Here is a 20,630-nt window from a genome sequence, read left to right as displayed (position 1 = left end):
TGTTTGCACTAACATCCAAAAATTGGATGCTGAGGCAAATATAAAAAATATCACAGACAATACTTAAAGCAGTTGTATACTCCTAAAAAAAAACAAAAAAACACACCCTGCAGGACAAAGGCATAATGAGCTAGTATGCATCGCATACTAGCTCATTATGAAATACTTACCTTAGAACGAAGCCCCGGCACGGTCGTCTGGACAACGCTGAGGGAGCTTACATGCTCCCTTGGCGTCTCTTCCTGGTTCGGCGGCTCCAGCGCTGTGAGTGGCCAGAGCTACGATGACGTCGGTTTCACTTTCCGGCAAGATCCGCCAAGGAGCTCTGAAGGTTCTGACAGAGCAGACGTCAGCGGCTGCATGCAGGTTTAAAATCTCCTAAACCGTGCAGGTTTAGGAGATATTAATTGTACCTACAGGTAAGCCTTATTATAGGCTTACCTGTAGGTAAAAGTCATATAGCGGAGTATACTACAGGATACAGGATCTCACAAAAGTGAGTACACCCCTCACATTTTTGTAAATATTTTATTCTACCTTTTCATGTGACAACACTGAAGAAATGACACTTTGCTACAATGTAAATTAGTGAGTGTACAGCTTGTATAACAGTGTAAATTTGCTGTCCCCTCAAAATAACCCAACACACAGCTGTTAATGTATAAACCGCTGGCAACAAAAGTGAGTACACCACTAGGTTAAAATGTCCAAATTGGGCCCAATTAGCCATGTTCCCTCCCCGGTGTCATGTGACTCGTTAGTGTTACAAGGTCTTAGGTGTGACTGGGGAGCAGGTATGTTAAATTTGGTGTTATCGCTCTCACTTTCTCATACTGGTCACTGGAAGTTCAACATTGCACCTCATGGCAAAGAACTCTCTGAGGATCTGAAAAAAAGAATTGTTGCTCTACATAAAGATGGCCTAGGCTACAAGAAGATTGCCAAGACCCTGAAACACTGCAGCATGGTGGCCAAGACCATACAGCGGTTTAACAGGACAGGTTCCACTCAGAACAGGCCTCGCCATGGTCGACCAAAGATGTTGAGTGCACATGCTCAGCGTCATATCCAGAGGTTGTCTTTGGGAAATAGACGTATGAGTGCTGCCAGCATTGCTGCAGAGGTTGAAGGGGTGGGGGGTCATCCTGTCAGTGCTCAGACCATACGCCGCACACTGCATGAAATTGGTCTGCATGGCTGTGGTCCCAGAAGGAAGCCCCTTCTAAAGATGATGCACAAGATAGCCTGTAAACAGTTTGCTGAAGACAAGCAGACTAAGGACATGAATTACTGGAACCATGTCCTGTGGTCTGAAGAGACCAAGATAAACTTACTTGATTCAGATGGTGTCAAGCGCGTGTGGCAGCAACCAGGTGAGGAGTATAAAGACAAGTGTGTCTTGCCTGCAGTCAAGCATAGTGGTGGGAGTGTCATGGTCTGGGGCTGCTGGCACTGGGGAGCTACAGTTCATGGAGGGAACCATGAATGCCAACATGTACTGTGACATACTGAAGGAGAGCATGATCCCCTCCCTTCGGAGACTGGGCCGCAGGGCAGTATTCCAACATAATGACCCTTAAAACATCTCCAAGATGACCACTGCTTTGCTAAAGAAGCTGAGGGTAAAGGTGATGGACTGGCCAAGCATGTCTCCATACCTAAGCCCTATTGAGCATCTGTGGAGGAGCACAAGGTCTCTAACACCCACCAGCTCGGTGATGTCGTCTTGGAGGAGTGGAAGAGAACTTCAGTAGCAACCTGTGAAGCTCTGGTGAACTCCATGCCCAAGAGGGTTAAGGCAGTGCTGGAAAATAATGGTGGCCACACAAAATATTGACACCTTGGGCCCAATTTGGACATTGTCACTTAGGGGTGTACTCACTTTTGTTGCCAGCGGTTTAGACATTAATGGCTGTGTGTTGAGTTATTTTGAGGGGACAGCAAATTTACACTGTTATACAAGCTGTACACTCACTACTTTACATTGTAGCAAAGTGTCATTTCTTCAGTGTTGTTACATGAAAAGATATGATAAAATATTTACAAAAATCTGAGGGGTGTATTCATTTTTGTTAGATACTGTATGTACCTGATTGCACACTAAGGCTACATTCACAGTGGCTCAAATTGTAGCAGCAGTTCCTGCTTTATCTCGTAGTGTGTGAATTGTAGCGGCAGTTCCTGCTGAATCTCGCAGTGTGTGAATTGTAGCGGCAGTTCCTGCTGAATCTCGCAGTGTGTGAATTGTAGCGGCAGTTCCTGCTTTATCTCGCAGTGTGTGAATTGTAGCGGCAGTTCCTGCTGTATCTCGCAGTGTGTGAATTGTAGCGGCAGTTCCTGCTGAATCTCGCAGTGTGTGAATTGTAGCGGCAGTTCCTGCTGTACCTCGCAGTGTGTGAATTGTAGCGGCAGTTTCTGCTGTATCTCGCAGTGTGTGAATTGTAGCGGCAGTTCCTGCTGAATCTCGCAGTGTGTGAATTGTAGCGGCAGTTCCTGCTGTACCTCGCAGTGTGTGAATTGTAGCGGCAGTTTCTGCTGTATCTCGCAGTGTGTGAATTGTAGCGGCAGTTCCTGCTGTATCTCACAGTGTGTGAATTGTAGCGGCAGTTCCTGCTGCATCTCACAGTGTGTGAATTGTAGCGGCAGTTCCTGCTGTATTTCTCAGTGTGTGAATTGTAGCGGCAGTTTCTGCTGTATCTCGCAGTGTGTGAATTGTAGCGGCAGTTCCTGCTGCATCTCACAGTGTGTGAATTGTAGCGGCAGTTCCTGCTGTATCTCTCAGTGTGTGAATTGTAGCGGCAGTTCCTGCTGTATCTCGCAGTGTGGGAATTGTAGCGGCAGTTCCTGCTGTATCTCGCAGTGTGTGTGAATTGTAGCGGCAGTTCCTGCTGTATGTCGCAGTGTGGGAATTGTAGCGGCAGTTCCTGCTGTATCTCGCAGTGTGTGAATTGTAGCGGCAGTTCCTGCTGTATGTCGCAGTGTGGGAATTGTAGCGGCAGTTCCTGCTGTATCTCGCAGTGTGTGAATTGTAGCGGCAGTTCCTGCTGTATGTCGCAGTGTGGGAATTGTAGCGGCAGTTCCTGCTGCGTCTCTCAGTGCGTGATTTGTAGTGGTAGTTCCTGCTGCATCTCTCAGTGGCTGGGTGTGCCTGCCGACCCAGTTCACTATAATGACAGGTCGCTGGCGGCCGCAGCTATTCGTGGCTCTCTGCACAGCCAGCGATTACTGGCAGGGAAAACTGCTTGACACACACAAAGAGTGCCCAGCAGCGATCACCCCAGATAATTACTGACTGTGGGGGGAGCTACGAATAAGTGCAGCCGCCAGCGACCTGTCATTATAGCAAACTGGATCGGTGGCCACACCTAGCACTGAGGGCTGCAACAGGAATCTCTGATTCTTGCCGCTGTTATTTTCACTGGCTCTTATCTTGGTGTGAATGTAGCCTATATTTTATACAGTATACACTAAAGTGACAATAAATTACATATTTTCCAAAAATAATCCATACACACTTCTTAGTGGCCCTACTCTATTTTTCATTAAATTTGTTTTTGTGTTTTTCTGCCTCCTTGTAATGTTCTCTGAGCTCCTGAACTTCTCCTTTCTACCCCACTTCCCTTATGAACAAGCCGTGCATATTAGTTGTGATCATTTGCACTGCTCTAAGCACACTACAAATCCCTTTGTCTTAGACTTAGCAAGTGGTTACATTCCTACATACAGTGTGACCTTGGAGCATGAATGTAGCCACCCTCTAACGGGTTGCAATGTATTTTATCTGTCTGTATGTGTTAAAGTGCAACTCCGGGGAAAATAAAAATGCTCCTTATCAGTGGGACTGCCTTTGCCCTGAAAGGGTTAAATGCCTGTTTAGGTCTAGGGTGACACAAACAGCAGTTTTAATTACCAGATCTCTTCTCTCCTGGCAGCTAGCACTCTCCTGTACTCCCATACACTCTGACAATGAACTGTCCCTCAGCATCCTCATGTCCATTGCAGGGCTATGGGCCCTGCACTGTATTTGATGATGTCCTCAGACCTGGGACCGGTGGAGCATAGGAGAGAAGAGACTGTTGGGAGGAGTTTTACAATCTGGAGGAGCCTTTGAGAGTGGAGAATTGGATAAGTAAACTTGCCTTTTATAGCACCCACACCTAAATGAGCATTTAACCTCTGCATTGCGATGGCAGTCCCTCTGCAAAGGAACATTTTTACTTTCCCCAGAGTCCTGCTTTAATGTGTATCTAAACCCATATGCTGGTTGTATTAGTTTTCTATTTAATGCTTTTTCCCTTTTATTTTCACCTGGTTATCTGGCTAGTAACACTTTTAAGCTGTAGCAGTTTTTTTGGGATAAAGGTTTTACATAAATTAATTAACTGACAATTGTAAGTACCCCTGTCAGTGTTAAAGTGATTGTAATGTCTCTCTTTTTTTTTTTAAATAACAAAGTTTTGCACAGGGCAGTCTGGATCCTCTTCTTCTTAGGTCCCTCTTTGCTGCTCCTAGCCCCTCCCTCCTGTTGAGTGCCCCCACAGCAAGCAGCTTGCTATGGGGGCACCCTAGCCAAGCTGCAGCTCCATGTGTCTTTTCAGACATGGAGCTGCTGAAGGTTCCGCCCCGCACCCTCTCTCTCTCCTAATTGGCTAATTGATTTTGATTGACAGCCACAGGAGCTAATGGCGCCACAGCTGTGTCTCAGGAGGGAGAGTCATGGGCGGCTGAGGGACTCGTGGACAGAGATGGGACTCAGGTAAGTATTAGGGGGTTATAGGGAGGCTGATTCACACAGAAGGTTTTTTATCGTAATGCATACAATGCATTAAGAAAGAGAAAAAACTTCTGACTTTACAACTCCTTTAACCACTTCACCCCCGGAAGGATTTACCCCCTTAATGACCAGGCCATTTTTTGCAATTCGGCACTGCGTTACTTTAACGGACAATTGCGCGGTCGTGCGATGTTGTACCCAAATAAAATTGATGTCCTTTTTTTCCCCACAAATAGAGCTTTCTTTTGGTGGTATTTGATCACCTGTGCAATTTTTTTATTTTTTGCACTATAAACAAAAAAAGAGCGACAATTCTGAAAAAAAAAAACAATATTTTTCACATTCTGCTCTATAACATTCCCAATAAAAAAAAATGTAAAAATCAAATGTTTTCATCATTTTAGGCCAATTTGAATTCTGCTACATATTTTTGTTAAAATAAAAAAATCCCAATAAGCGTATTTTGACTGGTTTGCGCAAAAGTTGTCACGTTTAAAAACTAGGGGAAAGATTGATGTCATTTTTATTTATTTATTTTTTACTAGTAATGGCGGCGATCAGCGATTTTTAGCGGGACTGCGACAGATCGGACCCCTAACTCACATTTTTGAAATTTTTGGGAGGACCAGTGACATTACTACAGTAATCAGTGGTAAAAATATGCACTGTTACTGTAATGATGACACTGGCAGGGAATGGGTTAACTCAGGGGCGATCAAAGGTTTAAGTGTATGCCTACTGGGTGTTTTCTAACTGTAAGGGGGGTGGCCTTGTGGAATCAACACAGAGACCTGTGATCTTAAATAGGAGGCTCACAGGCGCTCTGTGCTAAATCCTGAGAGAATAAAGGTCTGCGGTCAGAAAGTAGCTAAATGTTTTGTCTCAACCCTATAATTGTTGCTGAGCAGCTTGGGGAGTTATAAAAAAACATACTGGCAGGATCGGCATGTAACAGAGGGACTCCAAAGAAACAATGGGGGGCGGCGGATTTACTACTAAAACTAGAACACAAAGAATCTGGTGCAGCTTGGCAAAGTAACCAATCAGCTTCTAGGTATTATTGTCAAAGCTTAATTTAAACTGAAAGCTGATTGGTTAACATGCACAGCTGCATCAGATTCTGTGTGCTCTGGTTTTAGTAAATTCCCCCCCTATTGTGTTAATGCCAGTGATAAACTCCATCATATATGTAATTTTTTATTTTGCCCATAGTTCCACTTTAAAGTGGTTGTAAACTTTGGTACACCACTTGTACCTACAGGTAAGTCTATTATAAGGCTTACCTGTAGGTACTGTGAATATCTCCTAAACTTGCACAGTTAAGGAGATATTCAGAGTGCATTCAGCCAATGACGTGATTGGTGCATGCGCTCTAAAGGTCCGGCTTACTGTGCCGCAAACAGGCAGCTCCTGCGCACATGCACGGGAGTCATGTAATCACGGCTTTGGCCTCTCACAGCGTCAGGGTATGCAAACCCGGAAGAAACACGCGGAAGCAGCCGTCCCAGTTGTGAGCAGGCTCTGCTGGAAGGGCTTTGTTCTAAGGTAAGTATTTTATAATGAGCTAGTATGCGATGCATACTAGCTCATTATGCCCTTGTCATACAGGTTTTTTGTTTTTTTTCATCCAGGGGTTTACAACCTGTTTAACCACTTTACCACTAGAGGATTTTGCTGTCTTACGTCTGGGCCACTTTTTGCGATTCGGCACTGTGCGACTTTAACTGACAATTGCGCGGTCGTGCGACGCTGTATCCAAACGAAATTTACGTCCTTTTTTTCCCCACAAACAGAGCTTTCTTTTGGTGGTATTTGATCACCTGTGCGATTTTTACTTTTTGCGCTATAAACAAAAAAAGAGCGTTTATTTTGAAAAAAACAACAATATTTTTCACATTTTTTTATATGAAATTCCCCCCCCAAAAAAAATGTAAAAATCAATTTTTTTTTTAATTTTTGGCCAATTTGTTTCCTGCTACCTATGTTTGGTAAAACAAAAATAACAATAAGCGTATTTTGATTGGTTTGCGCAAAAGTTATTGCGTTTACTAACAAAGGGAAAGATTTTTGTCATTTTTGGTGTTTTTTTTTTTAACGCGTAATGACGGCGATCTGTGATTTTTTTTTTTTTGCGGGACTGCGACATTGAGGCGGACAGATCGGACCCTTGACTGACATTTTTGACACTTTTGGGGGTACCAGTGACATTACTGCAGTAATCAGTGCTATATATATGCACTGTTACTGTAAAAATGACACTGGCAGGGAAGGGGTTAATTTTATTGGAGAGGGAGGGGTTAATGTATGCCTGGTGCTTACTAACGTGTGGGGGGGGGAGGTGACTGAGTGACACAAGGACAGATCCAGGGTTCAACTATGCTGAACCCTGCCTGTCACTTCAGAGATCCGCCCGCTTGTGTTTACACAGGCGGGCGGGTCTCCACACTCGATTCCCCGACGATCGGGGAAGAGCAGCGGCGATCGCCGCTGCTCCTCCCCTGGCCCAACTCCCGCTGTGACTGAATACAGTGGGAGCGATCCTCCGGCGGTGCGCGCGCGCCGCCGAGAAAGGGGAGTGTCTGACGACGTAGGTCTACGTCGTCAGACGATAACGAACCACTTTGCCGCAGTAGGCTCAACGTGAGCAGACGGCAAGTGGTTAAGGAAGGCACTTCAGAAGTTGAATAAGTGCTAACAAGTATGTAAAAATAATAACCATGTAACACATTTTCAAAACGATTCATCATTTTGTTTGCAATGGTGATAAAGCATAGTAATATAGTTTAAAGTGATTGTAAAGTCATTTTTTCCCAATAACAAACATGTTATACTTACCTGCTCTGTGCATTCATTTTTCACAGAGTGGCCCAAAACTCCTCCACTGGGGTCCCCCTCCAGTGCTCTGGGCTATGCGCTTGCTATGTGAACACTTGTACTGCTTGATCCTGAGCTGGGTTGCTTTAGCCAGTTGACACACAGAGTGTGGCTCGGCCTTGACCCTGGTTCATTCCTTACTGGAACAGCAGCAGGAGCCAATGCTGCTTCCTCCGTGTCCAGTGAGAAGACAGAGGGAGAGCGAAGTGCCACTGCTCTCAGGCACAGCGCTGGATCGAGATCAGGCTCAGGTAAGTTTTTAGGGGTGGGGGATCTGACAATGCAGAGAATGCTTTATGAAAAAAAAAAACCTTAAGCCACTAATTTGTTTACACTAGATACACTTGCACAAGAGGCCATCTAGGTGCAGTGCGTACCTCTTGGGGTTTGGTGTGTCCCTCCTGCTGTTTTTGTGCTCCTGGGAGGGACAGGTGCAATGTCCAGCCCTGCCGCAAACAGTATGTCAAAGTCTGTGGCAGGCTGCGGCTGGACAGGGATAAATGCTGTACCAAGTGGTACTCATGTTTAGTGCCCTAGGCTCTCAGGAAGCAAGTCCGGACAGCAAAAGATCTGTCCTGTGTGTAATGGGCCTTACCCAATTGTTTCAAAATAAAAGTCAAAGCCAGCTAAACAGTTAAATACACAGTTAAATACACAGTTTTACCTGACAAAATATTTTTTGTACCAGTACTTAATATCCTCCCAGCCCTGCTGTTGTTGTGTGGAAGCACTATAAAGGGATAATGATAACACCTTTTTAAAGCCTACCATTTTGCGTACTCTGTGCCACTGGCTGGTATGACCCTCTCTTTATTAGTTTCCTGCTGTAAACCCACCTAGATATCCCATTTAGCCTACAGAATCACCACTGCCCAGTGTAAGCCAGAATTCAATACACAAAAAGGTTGATTTACTGATGGCAAATATATTGTTAACTGTTCAGGGAAATTTGCATTTTGCAAGGAAATGTTTCCCTTAGTTTAGTGAATGCGGTGAAAATTTACAAAGAATACCTAATCACAGCTTGTACATGATTGGATGATGAAAGTCACCTCATTCACTAAGTTAAACTTGATTGTAAACTTATATAACAATTAAAAATATTTTTCTATTAATAATCTTACATGTCATACTTACCTGCTCTGTGCAATGGTTTTGCACAGAGCAGCCCCGTTCCTACTCTTCTTTGGTCCCCAGCTGTCACTCCTGTCTTGGAATGTTTACCATAGCAAGCCGCTTGCTTCTAGATTTACTTCCAAGCCGCACTCTCTATGTTCATTAACTCCTCTCTCCCTCCTCACTGGTTAACTAACAGCAGCTGTTATCTCAGAGCCTATGAGGAGGGAAAGAGTGGAGAGAACCGCTGCCCTTGTGCACAGCACTGGATGGAGATCAGGCTCAGGTAAGTATAGGTGGGGGTGGAGCTGCACTCATAAGGTTTTTTATGTTAATGTAGAAAATCCATTAAGGTAAAACCTGCAGCCTTTAGAAGCACCTAAAGGTAACGGGTGAACAGCCTGTTCACCTTTAGTAAATCAACCCAATGGTTTTATATAGGTGTCTGATGTTATCCTTTCAGAAAACAGGCAGAACCTACAGGACAAATATTTAGAAGGTAAATGATCATCTCTCCACTGAAATATTAATTAACTGTAACTAAGCAAGATGCTTTCTTCTGCACCACAAGGTGGAGTGTGTTGGACTTATTTGGCCCTGTGGCTGTTTCCATAGAGATGCTGGAAAGAATAAAGTTTAGCTGGCTGTGTTTGATGTTTGGAGATGTAGAGTGGGCTGCTAGCAAGTAGCCTATTATGGAAATCAGGCTTATTAATTTAAGCTTTCTTGCATCAATAAATTGGTAATCTAATCAAAAGATGTTTGTCTAAATCTTGCAACTGCAGTTGAACCGTAATTTAACATCTGATATAGCTGCGTAATAACTTTCCAATTCCCATGTATAGCAAAATATCAGTATAATTAAAACAGGAATAAAAATGGTAAAATAAAATGTCTGCCTTCATGTTAAGACACTTGAATATTGGGAGCATTTATATTGGTTTTTAGGGCCTTCAGCAAGTGACCAGACCCTTCATCTTCATTGAAATGCACTCACTATTTACTGCATGCCAGTTGAACTCTCAGTATGTTAACTGCGACACTGGATTACTTATTTGCTATCTGAACAGAAGTGAATTGGTAAAAGTGTTTAGAAACTGGACTCCAGGAAAATATAAATTCCTCTCATTCAGTGGGACTGCCCCCGCACTACTGCTAGACCAGTCCCCGCCGACTCTCTCCCCCCCCCCCCACCCAGGCACTATGGCAGTCAAAGTTTCTCTGACGACCAGTGCAGGGCTCGTAGCCTTTGATTGGATGCGAGGATGCTGAGGGACAAACCACTGTCGATGCTTGAGCGAGCGCTGACTGCCAGAGAAAAAGAGGGTCAGGAACGTAAAAGTGTTTTTCCTGTTTTCCTATCCCCTAGACAGAAATGAGCAGCTAACCCTTGCAGTGTGGGTGCAGACTCATTTAAAGGAAGGACTTTTCGTTTCACAAATCACTTTTTTTTATCGTACACCACGGGACACAGAGCCATATTCATTACCATATGGGTTATACGCCACCTATAGGTGAATGGACACTGGCAACCAATCAGACAGGAAGTCCCTCTATATAACCCCTCCTACACAGGAAGTACCTCAGTTTTTTCGCCAGTGTCTTAAAGGTGATGGTCATCGTGGAGAAGCTCTCCACATTTTATATATTTTTTTCAAAGAAGAAGAAAGATTATGATACAATCCCTGATCAAAGATCTCTGATTCTAAGGGGTTAGCAATCAGATCCATCTAAAAGAGTCAAAGACTAAAAGGATAGTACCTGAGCCTCGAGAAAAGGAGATACAATATTTTGCCCGGACCCTTGGTGAAACCAACCCCAAAGGCGTTCCGGCAGGGTGCTCCCCAGGTCCAAGGGAGTGGCCCCTGGAAAAACAAGGGGACCCAGTCCTTGAAGGTCGGCAAGTGACAGAAACTCACTGTGATGGGTAAAGATTGGATTCTTTTTACAAGACAGAATCCTGCGGTGGGACTGGTAAGTCCACTTTAAAAATATTTGTAAAAATATATTTATGCACTCTTCCCTTTAAAAGATAACAGATACTGTGTGCCATGTTGGCCTCTATAAAGAGACAATAGGTGTGTTAGCTGTATCAAAGCACATCTTGTTTGTTTAAATGTTTTTTGCTCTACCTGTGCAAAACAGTAACTGTGCAAACCAGTAGGTGTATCAGCTGTGTTGAAGCACACCTTGTTTGTTTAAACATATTGTTTTTAAACTCTGCTGATCACCTGTAAGATGTATCAGCTGCGACAAAACTCACTTTGTTTGCTTCATCTGCTCTCACCCCATGTTGTTTGGCGTACAGATTTTCACCTTGGCGCGAAAGCGCCCGCGCATTCATCTCTTCGAAAGCTCTGGCAATGCACCGCTTTCAGTGGCGTGTCTGTGGTGAAGGAATGTCCGTGCACATGAATATATGCCATTTAAGCACAAGCGTACGCATGAAGTCAGGAGGGGCGTGCCATGACGCGATTGGCATGCATGTGGACATCATGTAGCACGCCGCGCATGCGCAGTGCAAGCGCAAACGACTTGATTTCTTAAGGAAGTGTTTCCAGCGTGCAAGCTGAGGTTTCAACTTCTGGGGAATCAGGACCTGAGGAGTCATACTCCCCCTCTTAATCCCAGAGATTGTTGATTCAGTCTCTCACTGAAATGGTCCAGTTTGGATACAAATTACCTCCCTTAGAGATGTCTGAAGTCTCTTTTTCCTCTCTAGGCTCATTGCGCCCTCCTCATAGTCCTCAGGCTTTTCCCCTACATCTGCTCTTGGATGTATGCTGATTGGGATCATCCTGATAGGATTTTTGTTCCTCCCAAAAGGTTTTCACTTTTGTATCCTATGGAGGAAAAATTCACGAGAAAATGGAGTATACCTTCTGTGGATGCTGCCATTTCTTCTGTTAACAAAAGTTTAACTTGTCCTGTGGAAAATGCAAAAATTTTGAAAGATCTAGCTGATAAGAAGTTGGAACCTTTGTTAAAGGCCTCCTTTGCTGTTGCAGGGTCTGCGACACAACCAGCAGTAGCAGCTATAGGAGTTTGTCAGTCTTTAAAAGACTGTATTCAGCACGTTTCCAGGACGGTTCCTTCTCAAAGATAGTCTGTGGAAGATTTGGACAGATCTACCTCACACTTTATGTTTTGCAGTGGATGCTCCTAAAGACTCCGTACAGCAAATGTCACGGTTTGCTCTTTTAACAGTGCATATGCGCAGAATGCTGGTCTGCAGAACTAGCATGTAAAAAGTTGCTTGCTGGGTTTCCCTTTCATGGAGAACACCTATTAAGCGATGATCTGAATAAATATATCCAAAAGATTTCAGGGGGGGAAGAGTGCATTGCTACCTGGTAAGAGGAAAAGCAAACGTCATTCTTTTAAGATTCCCAGCACTCCGACTCCCAGTGCTTCTAATCTCAGGCAGTTGTGACGGCCCCAGCTGTCTGGATTTAGAGCCAAGCCTTCAGGGCAAAGGCAGAAGAAACCCTGTGCCCAGAGATCTACCAAGTCTACCTCTAAGTTTACCTTGTGAAGGGGCAGCCCCACTCAATCAGCTGGAGGGAAGGCTGCTATGGTTCTCGAAGGTCTGGGTAGAAATAATTCAGGACAACTGGGTTATTTCCACTATCTTGCAGGGATACAAACTGGAATTTCAGGTGTTTCCTCATCCTCAAGAGGGTAAAATCAAACATACCTGCAGATCCTCTAAAAAGAAGATCTCTTTTTCGGGCTCTGGACCAAGGTCTTAAAGAGTGACTACAGAAGTTCCGGAGGACGAAAGATTCAGGGGTTTTTACTCAAACCTTTTCATAGTCCCCAAGCCAAATTGAAACGTGAGACCTATTCTGGATCTCAAAGCTCTTAACCAGTTTCTAAACATTCGTACCTTCCGAATGGAGTCAATTCACTCAGTCATGGCCTCCCTGCAGGGAGAGGAATTTCTAGCATCCATAGACATCAAGAATGCATACCTTCGCGTGCCTATTACTAATATATTGATCGGCTCCGGCTCTAAGCTGGAATGTTTTCCAGACAGTTCAGTTCTTAGAATGTCTGGGCTGGATTCTGAACTTGGCAAAGTCAGCATTACAGCTGGTCCAGCGTCTGGAATATCAGTGTTTCATTGCGAACCCAATGCAGGCAAAGATATTCTCGCCATCAAGAAAGATCACAGACTTGAAGGATCTGGTTCAAACCATGAGAAGGCAAAAGCATCCTTCGGTACGTCTTTGCATGAGGTTATTTGGGAAGATGGTGTCCTCATTCGGAGCACTTCCCTTATGCTCAATTCCATGCCAGACCTTTACAGAACAACATATTGTCAGCATTGACCAGAAAGGTCCAGTCTCTAGACTGGTGCATGTCTCTGGTACCAAGAGTACCTCAGAGTCTAAGTTGGTGGTTGGTGACCAAAAAATTGGAGAAAGGGAATTCCTTTCTTCCAGTATTCTGGAAAGTAGTGACTACAGATGCCAGTCTCTCCAGCTGGGGAGCAGTTCTGGAGGAAGCCACTGTTCAGGGAAAGTGGTTTGGGGTAGAAAAGAGTCTTCCCATCCATGTTTTGGAAATCCAAGCAGTTTATCAGGCTTTATAGTACTGGAAGCCCAGACTTCAGGGGTACCCTGTCAGGGTAAAATCCGAAAATGCCACAGCTGTGGCTTATATCAAACTTATATCATCCTATCCTGGGCAGAAAAACGTGTTCCATGCCTATCTGGTTTTCATTGCAGGAATAGAAAACTGACAGGCAGATTTTCTAAGTTGTCAACAGATGTTTCCGGGAAAATGGTCCCTACACCTCGAGATCTTTGCATTGATCGGCCAATGCTGGGGGGTCCCAGATGTAGAGCTATTGGAATCCTGGTTCAACAACAAATTCAAAAATTGGCAGTGGCAAGGCCTTGGGTTCTTCCACTGCATCTGGACCTGCTCTTTCAAGGTCCGATATTCCACCCTGCTTTACAGTCTATAAATTTGACGGTTTGGCTATTGAAGCATTGATTTTGAAAGAGCAGGGTATATCTGGCCCTGTAGTTTCTACCCTGATAAATGCCAGAAAACCAGTCTCTAGAGGCATTTATTACAGAGTCTGGAAATCTTACATTACCTGGTGTGAGGGCAGGAAATGGCATCCCCGCAAATATATTGTCAGGAGAATTCTAGCCTTCTTGCAAGTAGGGGTAGATATGAAATCAGACTTAGGCACTATTAAGGGTCAAATTACAGCTTTATTGTTTTTTTTCCAGAGACTGATCTCTTCACATTCCTTGGTTCAAACCTTTGTTCAAGGGGTATTATGTACCACCACTGAAGCCACCATTGTGTCCTTGGGATCTAAATTTGGTGCTGGCAGTTTTACAGAAACAGCCTTTAGAGTATAAGAACTAGCAGCTCTTTCTTGTAAAGAGCCATTCTTGATTTTACATCAAGATAGGGTGATTCTACGTCCACACCCAGGTTTTTCGCCCAAGGTGGGGTCCGCTTTTCATTTGAATCAGGTCATTATCCTGCCTTCGTTCTTTCCAAATCGTCAAACAGCGGAGGAAAAATTATTACATTCTCTTTATGAAGTACATGCATTCAAGATTTACTTGAAAGGGTCAGCTCAGATTTGAGAGACCGACCTTTTGTTCATGCTACCAGAAGGGCCCAGGAAAGGGCAGGCAGCATCTAAGTCTATGATTTCTCAATGGATTTGCCAGGCATATGGTTTAAAAAGGGAAGGTTCCACCTTTTCTGATAAAGGCACACTCTACCAGGCTTCAAAGACCTGTCATGTTATTTATTGCTGCTTGTGTATATAGGGGAGAGCTCCCCTCACTTCCTGTACCAGAGATTAAACAGGAAGTTAGAGGAAATTTCCTACAATGGGATGAACCCCCTTTTTATTTGTCTCTTAAACAGGCATCCCCAAAGCAAACGTACCTTCATTTCACCTCTTGTTGTGTGGACCTTAAAGTATAACTAGAGGCAAAACATTTTTTTTTAGTTTTGGCTAGAATGAGGATGGATTAGAATACCTATTAGGTTTTATTCCTCTCTGTTAAGGGGATTAACCCTCCCCTTTGGTCCTGTTTACCATTATTAACCACTTCAGCCCCGGAAGGATTTGCCCCCTTAATGACCAGGCCATTTTTTGCGATTCAGCACTGCGTTACTTTAATGGAAAATTGCGTGGTCGTGCGACGCTGTACCCAGATAAAATTGATGTCCTTTTTCCCCACAAATAGAGCTTTCTTTTGGTGGTATTCGATAATCTCTGCGGTTTTTAGATTTTGTGCTATAAACAAAAAAAGAGCGACAATTTTGAAAAAAACGCTATATTTTTTACTTTCTTCTATAAAACATTTCCAATAAAAACATTTTTTAATTTAATTTTTTTTTCAGTTTAGGCCAATTTGTATTCTGCTACATATTTTTCGTAATAAAATCCCAAAAAGCGTATTTTAATTGGTTTGAGCAAAAGATATAGCATTTGCAAACTACGGGATAGATTTTTGGACTTTTTATTTTTATTTTTTTTTATTAGTAATGGCGGCGATCTGCGATTTTTAGTGGGACTGCGATATTGCAGCGGACAGATCGGACCCCTAACTGACATTTTTTACACTTTTTGGGGACCAGTGACGCTAATACAGTAATCAGTGCTAAATAATACGCACTGTTAATGTATAAATTACACTGGCAGGAAAGGGGTTAATACTGGGGGTGATCAAAGGGGTTAAATGTATGCCTATGTGCTTACTCACTGTGTGGAGGGGTTCTGTGACAGGCCCAGACAGATTGCAGTTTCAGCTTAGCTGAAACTGCTGATCTGTCCCTGCCTGTCTGAGAGAAGATCCGCCTGCTTTGTTTTCATAAGCAGGCGGGTCTTCTCTCCGTTTCCCAGACGATTGCCGCCTTCCTCCCGCGGCTCGCCACACAGCGTGAGCGCGGCGCCGAAACCACATACACTTCAGTCACATAGTACTGCGTAACTGGACACAGCCGAGCAGCCCTGCCACAGTAAAAAGCCGGCGGGCAGTCGGCAAGTGGTTAAAAGTAAAAGTGAAAGTAAAAGAAAATCTCAAATTTTGGGTTGTCCCCAGAAAAGCAATAGAGGGGAAATCTTCCAATGGGGGCCCTAGTTCTGGTGAACTGGGAGCCTCAAGGGATTCCCTTAATTTGCAGGGATTTCCTCTCACTTCCTGTTTTGGCTATGGGACGGGAAGTAAAGGTAAATCTCCCTAATGGGACACAGATAACAAAAAAAAAATCTGACAGGGGTTAGAATCCTTCCTTACTCTTTCTAAAACGCTTGTCGTTGTACTTTAAATGTTGTATTTGGCATAATTTTCTGTTCCAGTGACAATGTTCACTAGTACAAATAGAGAGCTAAATCTTTCTTTTTGAATACAGGCAACAATAAAAACATTAGAGGGTCTAACCTATTGCCACTCTATCCAAAACTTAAAAAAAAAAAAAGTTTGGGCTATACTGTACATATACTTTAACTGTGTCACTAAACCTTTTTTTAATTTTATTAAAGTTGTACCTGTAAAGGGAAATGTAAATACTCTCCTGCTTCCTGTACTATTGATCCCCACTTTGATCAAGAGAAATCTTCAGTTAAAGTGTTACTAAACCCAGGATCCTTCATTCACTATATCTGGTCTCCCACAGTACACAGAACATGGAAATGCAACTATTTTAGTAAATATAAACTACTAAATACCTTTTCTGATCAGCAGTATATAACAGTCTTGTGACTTCTATCAGTGTCTGGTTAAAGCTTGTAGAAGGAGATGTTATTCTACTCTGACTGCCCTATGAGACTGCAGGACTCCTGACCTTCTGTCTGGACAGTGCTAATTGGCCCGGTGCTGATCACATGCACTTTCCCGGGAAAAAAAACTCTAGCAATACACACTGAACTGAGCATTTGCAGCTTGTCCTCTGGCTTCTATATTATCTGGAGTTGAGTTGGAGACACTGAAAGAAGGTGAGGATGGGACAGAGGACACATGATCAAACAGCCTTTTTACACAATTCAGAGGATTAACCCCTTAGGTTCCACAGTGAGTATAACAATCATGCTTTACTGCATATACTGTACACACTTTTTTTTACTGTTGTAAGTTTAGTAACACTTTAATGCCTGTGCAGAAACTGGCACCTCTGGGAGTGTCGCTCTTCTGTCAACCCTGCAGCACTTATTGATATTCAACCCCCATGTCAATAAAAGACACAATAGTGACCAGGGCCGGTGCAAGGATTTTTGGCGCCCTAGGCAAAATAAAAATTGCCGCCCCCCCCCCCCCCAAGCACAAAAAGCCATAATGTAAAATAAAGTGCAAAGTTTAATAAAAAAACATTCTGAAAGTGCAATACAACATATAGTTGTTAAGAGAAAAATACACGCCACACATTTTTACTGCGGGTCTGCGACAGGCTGGCCCTCAAGCGCAAAACGGCGTAGACCTACGACGGTCGCTCACCTGCAGCTATGAGCTGTGAGCACCTGTAGTCCCGGTTCACATTTGTGCGATGCGGGAATTCTGCGAATATGCAGCGTGATCCCGCATCACATCCGCACCCCTGGCAGTTCACACTGCCATATGCGATACGCAGGGGGGGGTGTAAATTAAAAGTTAATGACACCCCCAGATCAGATTGCATCTCGCAGTGCAAACTGCATGGCTGATTTTGCACTGCACAGAGATCGCATGTAATGAAGGAGCAGTGCGCTCCGAATTACATGTGATCTCTGTGATCGCACAAATGTGAACCGGTCCTAAGTGCCGGTTCACATTATTGCGGCTGTGGTGATCGCATGTAATATCGGAGCGCACTGCTCCTTCATTACATGCGATCTCTGTGCGGTGCGAGTTTAGCCATACACTTTATATGGCTAAATTCGCACTGCACCCGCAGCAAAGATGCACAGGACCCTTTTTTTTCAGCCGCATCAGGATCGGATCGCACAGTGGTTCACACTTGTGCGATCCGATTCTGTGCTAACTGTAAGGTCTGGTTCACACTTATGCGATGCGGGAAGGCTGCGAATATGCAGCGTGTTCCCGCATCGCAAACACACCCCTGGCAGTTCACACTGCCATATGCGATACGCTGGGGGTGTCAATGAAATGTTAACGACACCCCCAGCACTTAGTGCCGGTTCACATATGTGCGGCTGCGGCGATCGCATGTAATATCGGAGCGCACTGCTCCTTCATTACATGCGATCGGGTGTGCAGTGCGAATTCAGCCATACACTTTATATGGCTAAATTCGCACTGCACCCGCAGCAAAGACGCACAGGACCCTTTTTTCAGCCGCATCAGGATCGGATCGCATGGTGGTTCACACTTGTGCGATCCGATCCTGTGCGAACTGCACGATCGCACTGCGATATGCGATCAAACTGGGGGTGTCGTTAACATTTCATTGACACCCCCAGCGTATCGCATATGGCAGTGTGAACTGCCAGGGGTGTGTTTGCGATGCGGGAACACGCTGCATATTCGCAGCCTTCCCGCATCGCATAAGTGTGAACCAGACCTAAAGATCGCACTGCGATATGCGATCAAACTGGGGGTGTCGTTAAAATTTAATTGACACCCCCTGTGTATCACATATGGCAGTGTGAACTGCCAGGGGTGCGTTTGCGATGCGGGAATAGGCTGCGAATTCGCAGCCTTCCCGCATCGCATAAGTGTGAACCGGACCTTAGGCAGAATACAATAGGGAGCCGAGCACAAGACAAGAGAAGTAGAGAAGATTTTTTAAAACAGCCACAATAAAACAATTATACTCCATCCCAAGGAAAAATGTAATGTTACCCCTCCCTCACCTCACTGAATATACCAATTTAAAATGCACATTTTCACTCACGTTTTATGCGTGTTCAAAATGGCACCAGGTGGTCGGACAGGTCCTCTTCTCCTGGATGGATCTTCTTCCTTCTCTATCTTCCTGGATCTGGGGGTCTGGCCGGGGGCGGGGACTGGACTGGTCCTTCTTGCACTATTGCATCTGAATCTGCTGCTCCTCTGATTCAAAATGTGTCCTTCCCGCTCTGCGCCCGCCTGGTCTCCTCCCCCCGCCCGCCCGCTCTCCTCCCCGGCTCCCCCCGCTCTCCTTATTGGCAGTACACCGGCTCCCGGCCCTCCCCCCGCCCGCCCGACGTCATTGGCAGGGCAGGGGGAACCTCCACAGCTCCACTGCAGTGATGCAAAGACGCGCGGCGCGGCGCTGCCTGTCACAGTCTCTGTGTGAGTGTCACACAGAGAAAGACAGAGAGAGACATGATGATTGATTTGAGCCGCCGAGGGCGCCGCCGCCCGCCGAGGCCGAGCCGATCGTACTGTTAAGCAGCACAGCAGCAAGAGGGGCGCCGGCATACAGTCATTGCGGACAGGACAGACAGTGCAACTTGGTGCAACAAGTAGAATGCTGGCGCCCCCCTGCTGAGTGGCGCCCTAGGCGACTGCCTGGGTCGCCTTACAGGTAGCGCCGGCCCTGATAGTGACATAAAGATTGGCAGAAAGAATGACAGCACTGCAGGGGACATAAGAGATTGATACTCAGGGAAGCTTCTGTTGATCAGAGTGGGGTTCAACGAGGTGGACAGGAGAATAATTAGGTATTTACATTCTTCATTACAAGTACAGCTTAAATATAAATATTCAGTTTAGCAACATACATGCTGTAAAGATAGATTTGAATTTATAGTTATGCAAATGGGCACTTTTACACATTTACTATTTTACATAGCAATGCACATTTTGAAATTCTATGAAAAAGCTGCCTGTTTTATGCAGTGTATAAACTGGAGTCTTGTATTAACCACTTCCCGCCCACCCTATAACAGATTGACGGCGGGAATGTGGTTGTATTATCCTGACCGGACGTCATATGATGCAGAGCGGCGATCGGTGATGCAAGGTGTCAGCCTGACACCCTGCAACTCCGATCTCGGTAAAGAGCCTCTGACGTAGGCTCTTTACCATGTGATCAGCCGTGTCCAATCATGGCTGGTCACATAGTAAACAGGAACAGTTGTTGATCGGCTTTCCTTTGTTCGTGCCTGACAGGCATGAGTAAAGGAGCGCCAATCGGCGGCTCCCCTGACAGGGGGGGGTCGGCACTGGTAATCAGATCATTGATTACTAGTGCAGACCCTCGGGGGGGATGCCACTAGAACCACCAGGGATGCCCACCCATGACCCCAGGGATGCCCCTATGACCCCAGGGATGGCAATCAGGGCTCAGGGAGCCCCCCATTGCCCTCCCCATCAGTGCTGCCCGCCAGTGCCCTCCCTATCAGTGCTGCCCACAAGTGCCCATCATTGCCATCTTTCAGTGTCACCCACCAGTGCCCATTATTGCCCACCAGTGCCGCCTATCAGTGCCCATTAGTGCCCATCAGTGCCGCCCGTCAGTGCCGATCAGTGCCACCTATCAGTGCCCGTCAGTGCCACCTATTAGTACCCATCAATGCTGCCTATCAGTGCCTAGCAGTGCCGCCTATCAGTGCCCACCAATGCTGCATATCTGTGCTACCTATCAGTGCCGCCTATCAGTGCCACCCCATCAGTGCCTCCTCATCAGTGCCTGTCAGTGCAGTCTCATCAGTGCTCATCAGTGCAGGAAAAAACGTATTTATTTACAAAATTGTATAACATAAACAAAAAAACTTTTTTTTTTTTTCAAACTTTTCGGTCTTTTTTTATTTGTTTAGCAAAAAGGAAAAAACCCAGAGGTGATCAAATACCACCAAAAGAAAGCTCTATTTGTGGGGGGAAAATTACATAAATTTGGTGTAGGTACAGTGTTGCATGACCGCGCAATTGTCATTCAAAATGCAACAGTGCTAAAAGGG

At 44.9% G+C, this 20,630-nt stretch overlaps 1 protein-coding gene across 2 annotated transcripts in view; it reads left to right on the top strand.

The window, feature by feature from the left end:
* TMCC2 (transmembrane and coiled-coil domain family 2) overlaps positions 1–20,630 on the top strand; it is a 248,176-nt gene that overhangs the window by 1,440 nt on the left and 226,106 nt on the right. The gene's annotated exons all lie outside the window — the stretch shown is intronic.

This window comes from Pelophylax lessonae, assembly GCF_965119305.1.
Source record: "Pelophylax lessonae genome assembly, chromosome: 2".
Taxonomy (NCBI): domain Eukaryota; kingdom Metazoa; phylum Chordata; class Amphibia; order Anura; family Ranidae; genus Pelophylax; species Pelophylax lessonae.
Note: the sequence above shows the minus strand (reverse complement) of the source record. Positions and strands in the feature narration are given on the sequence as shown.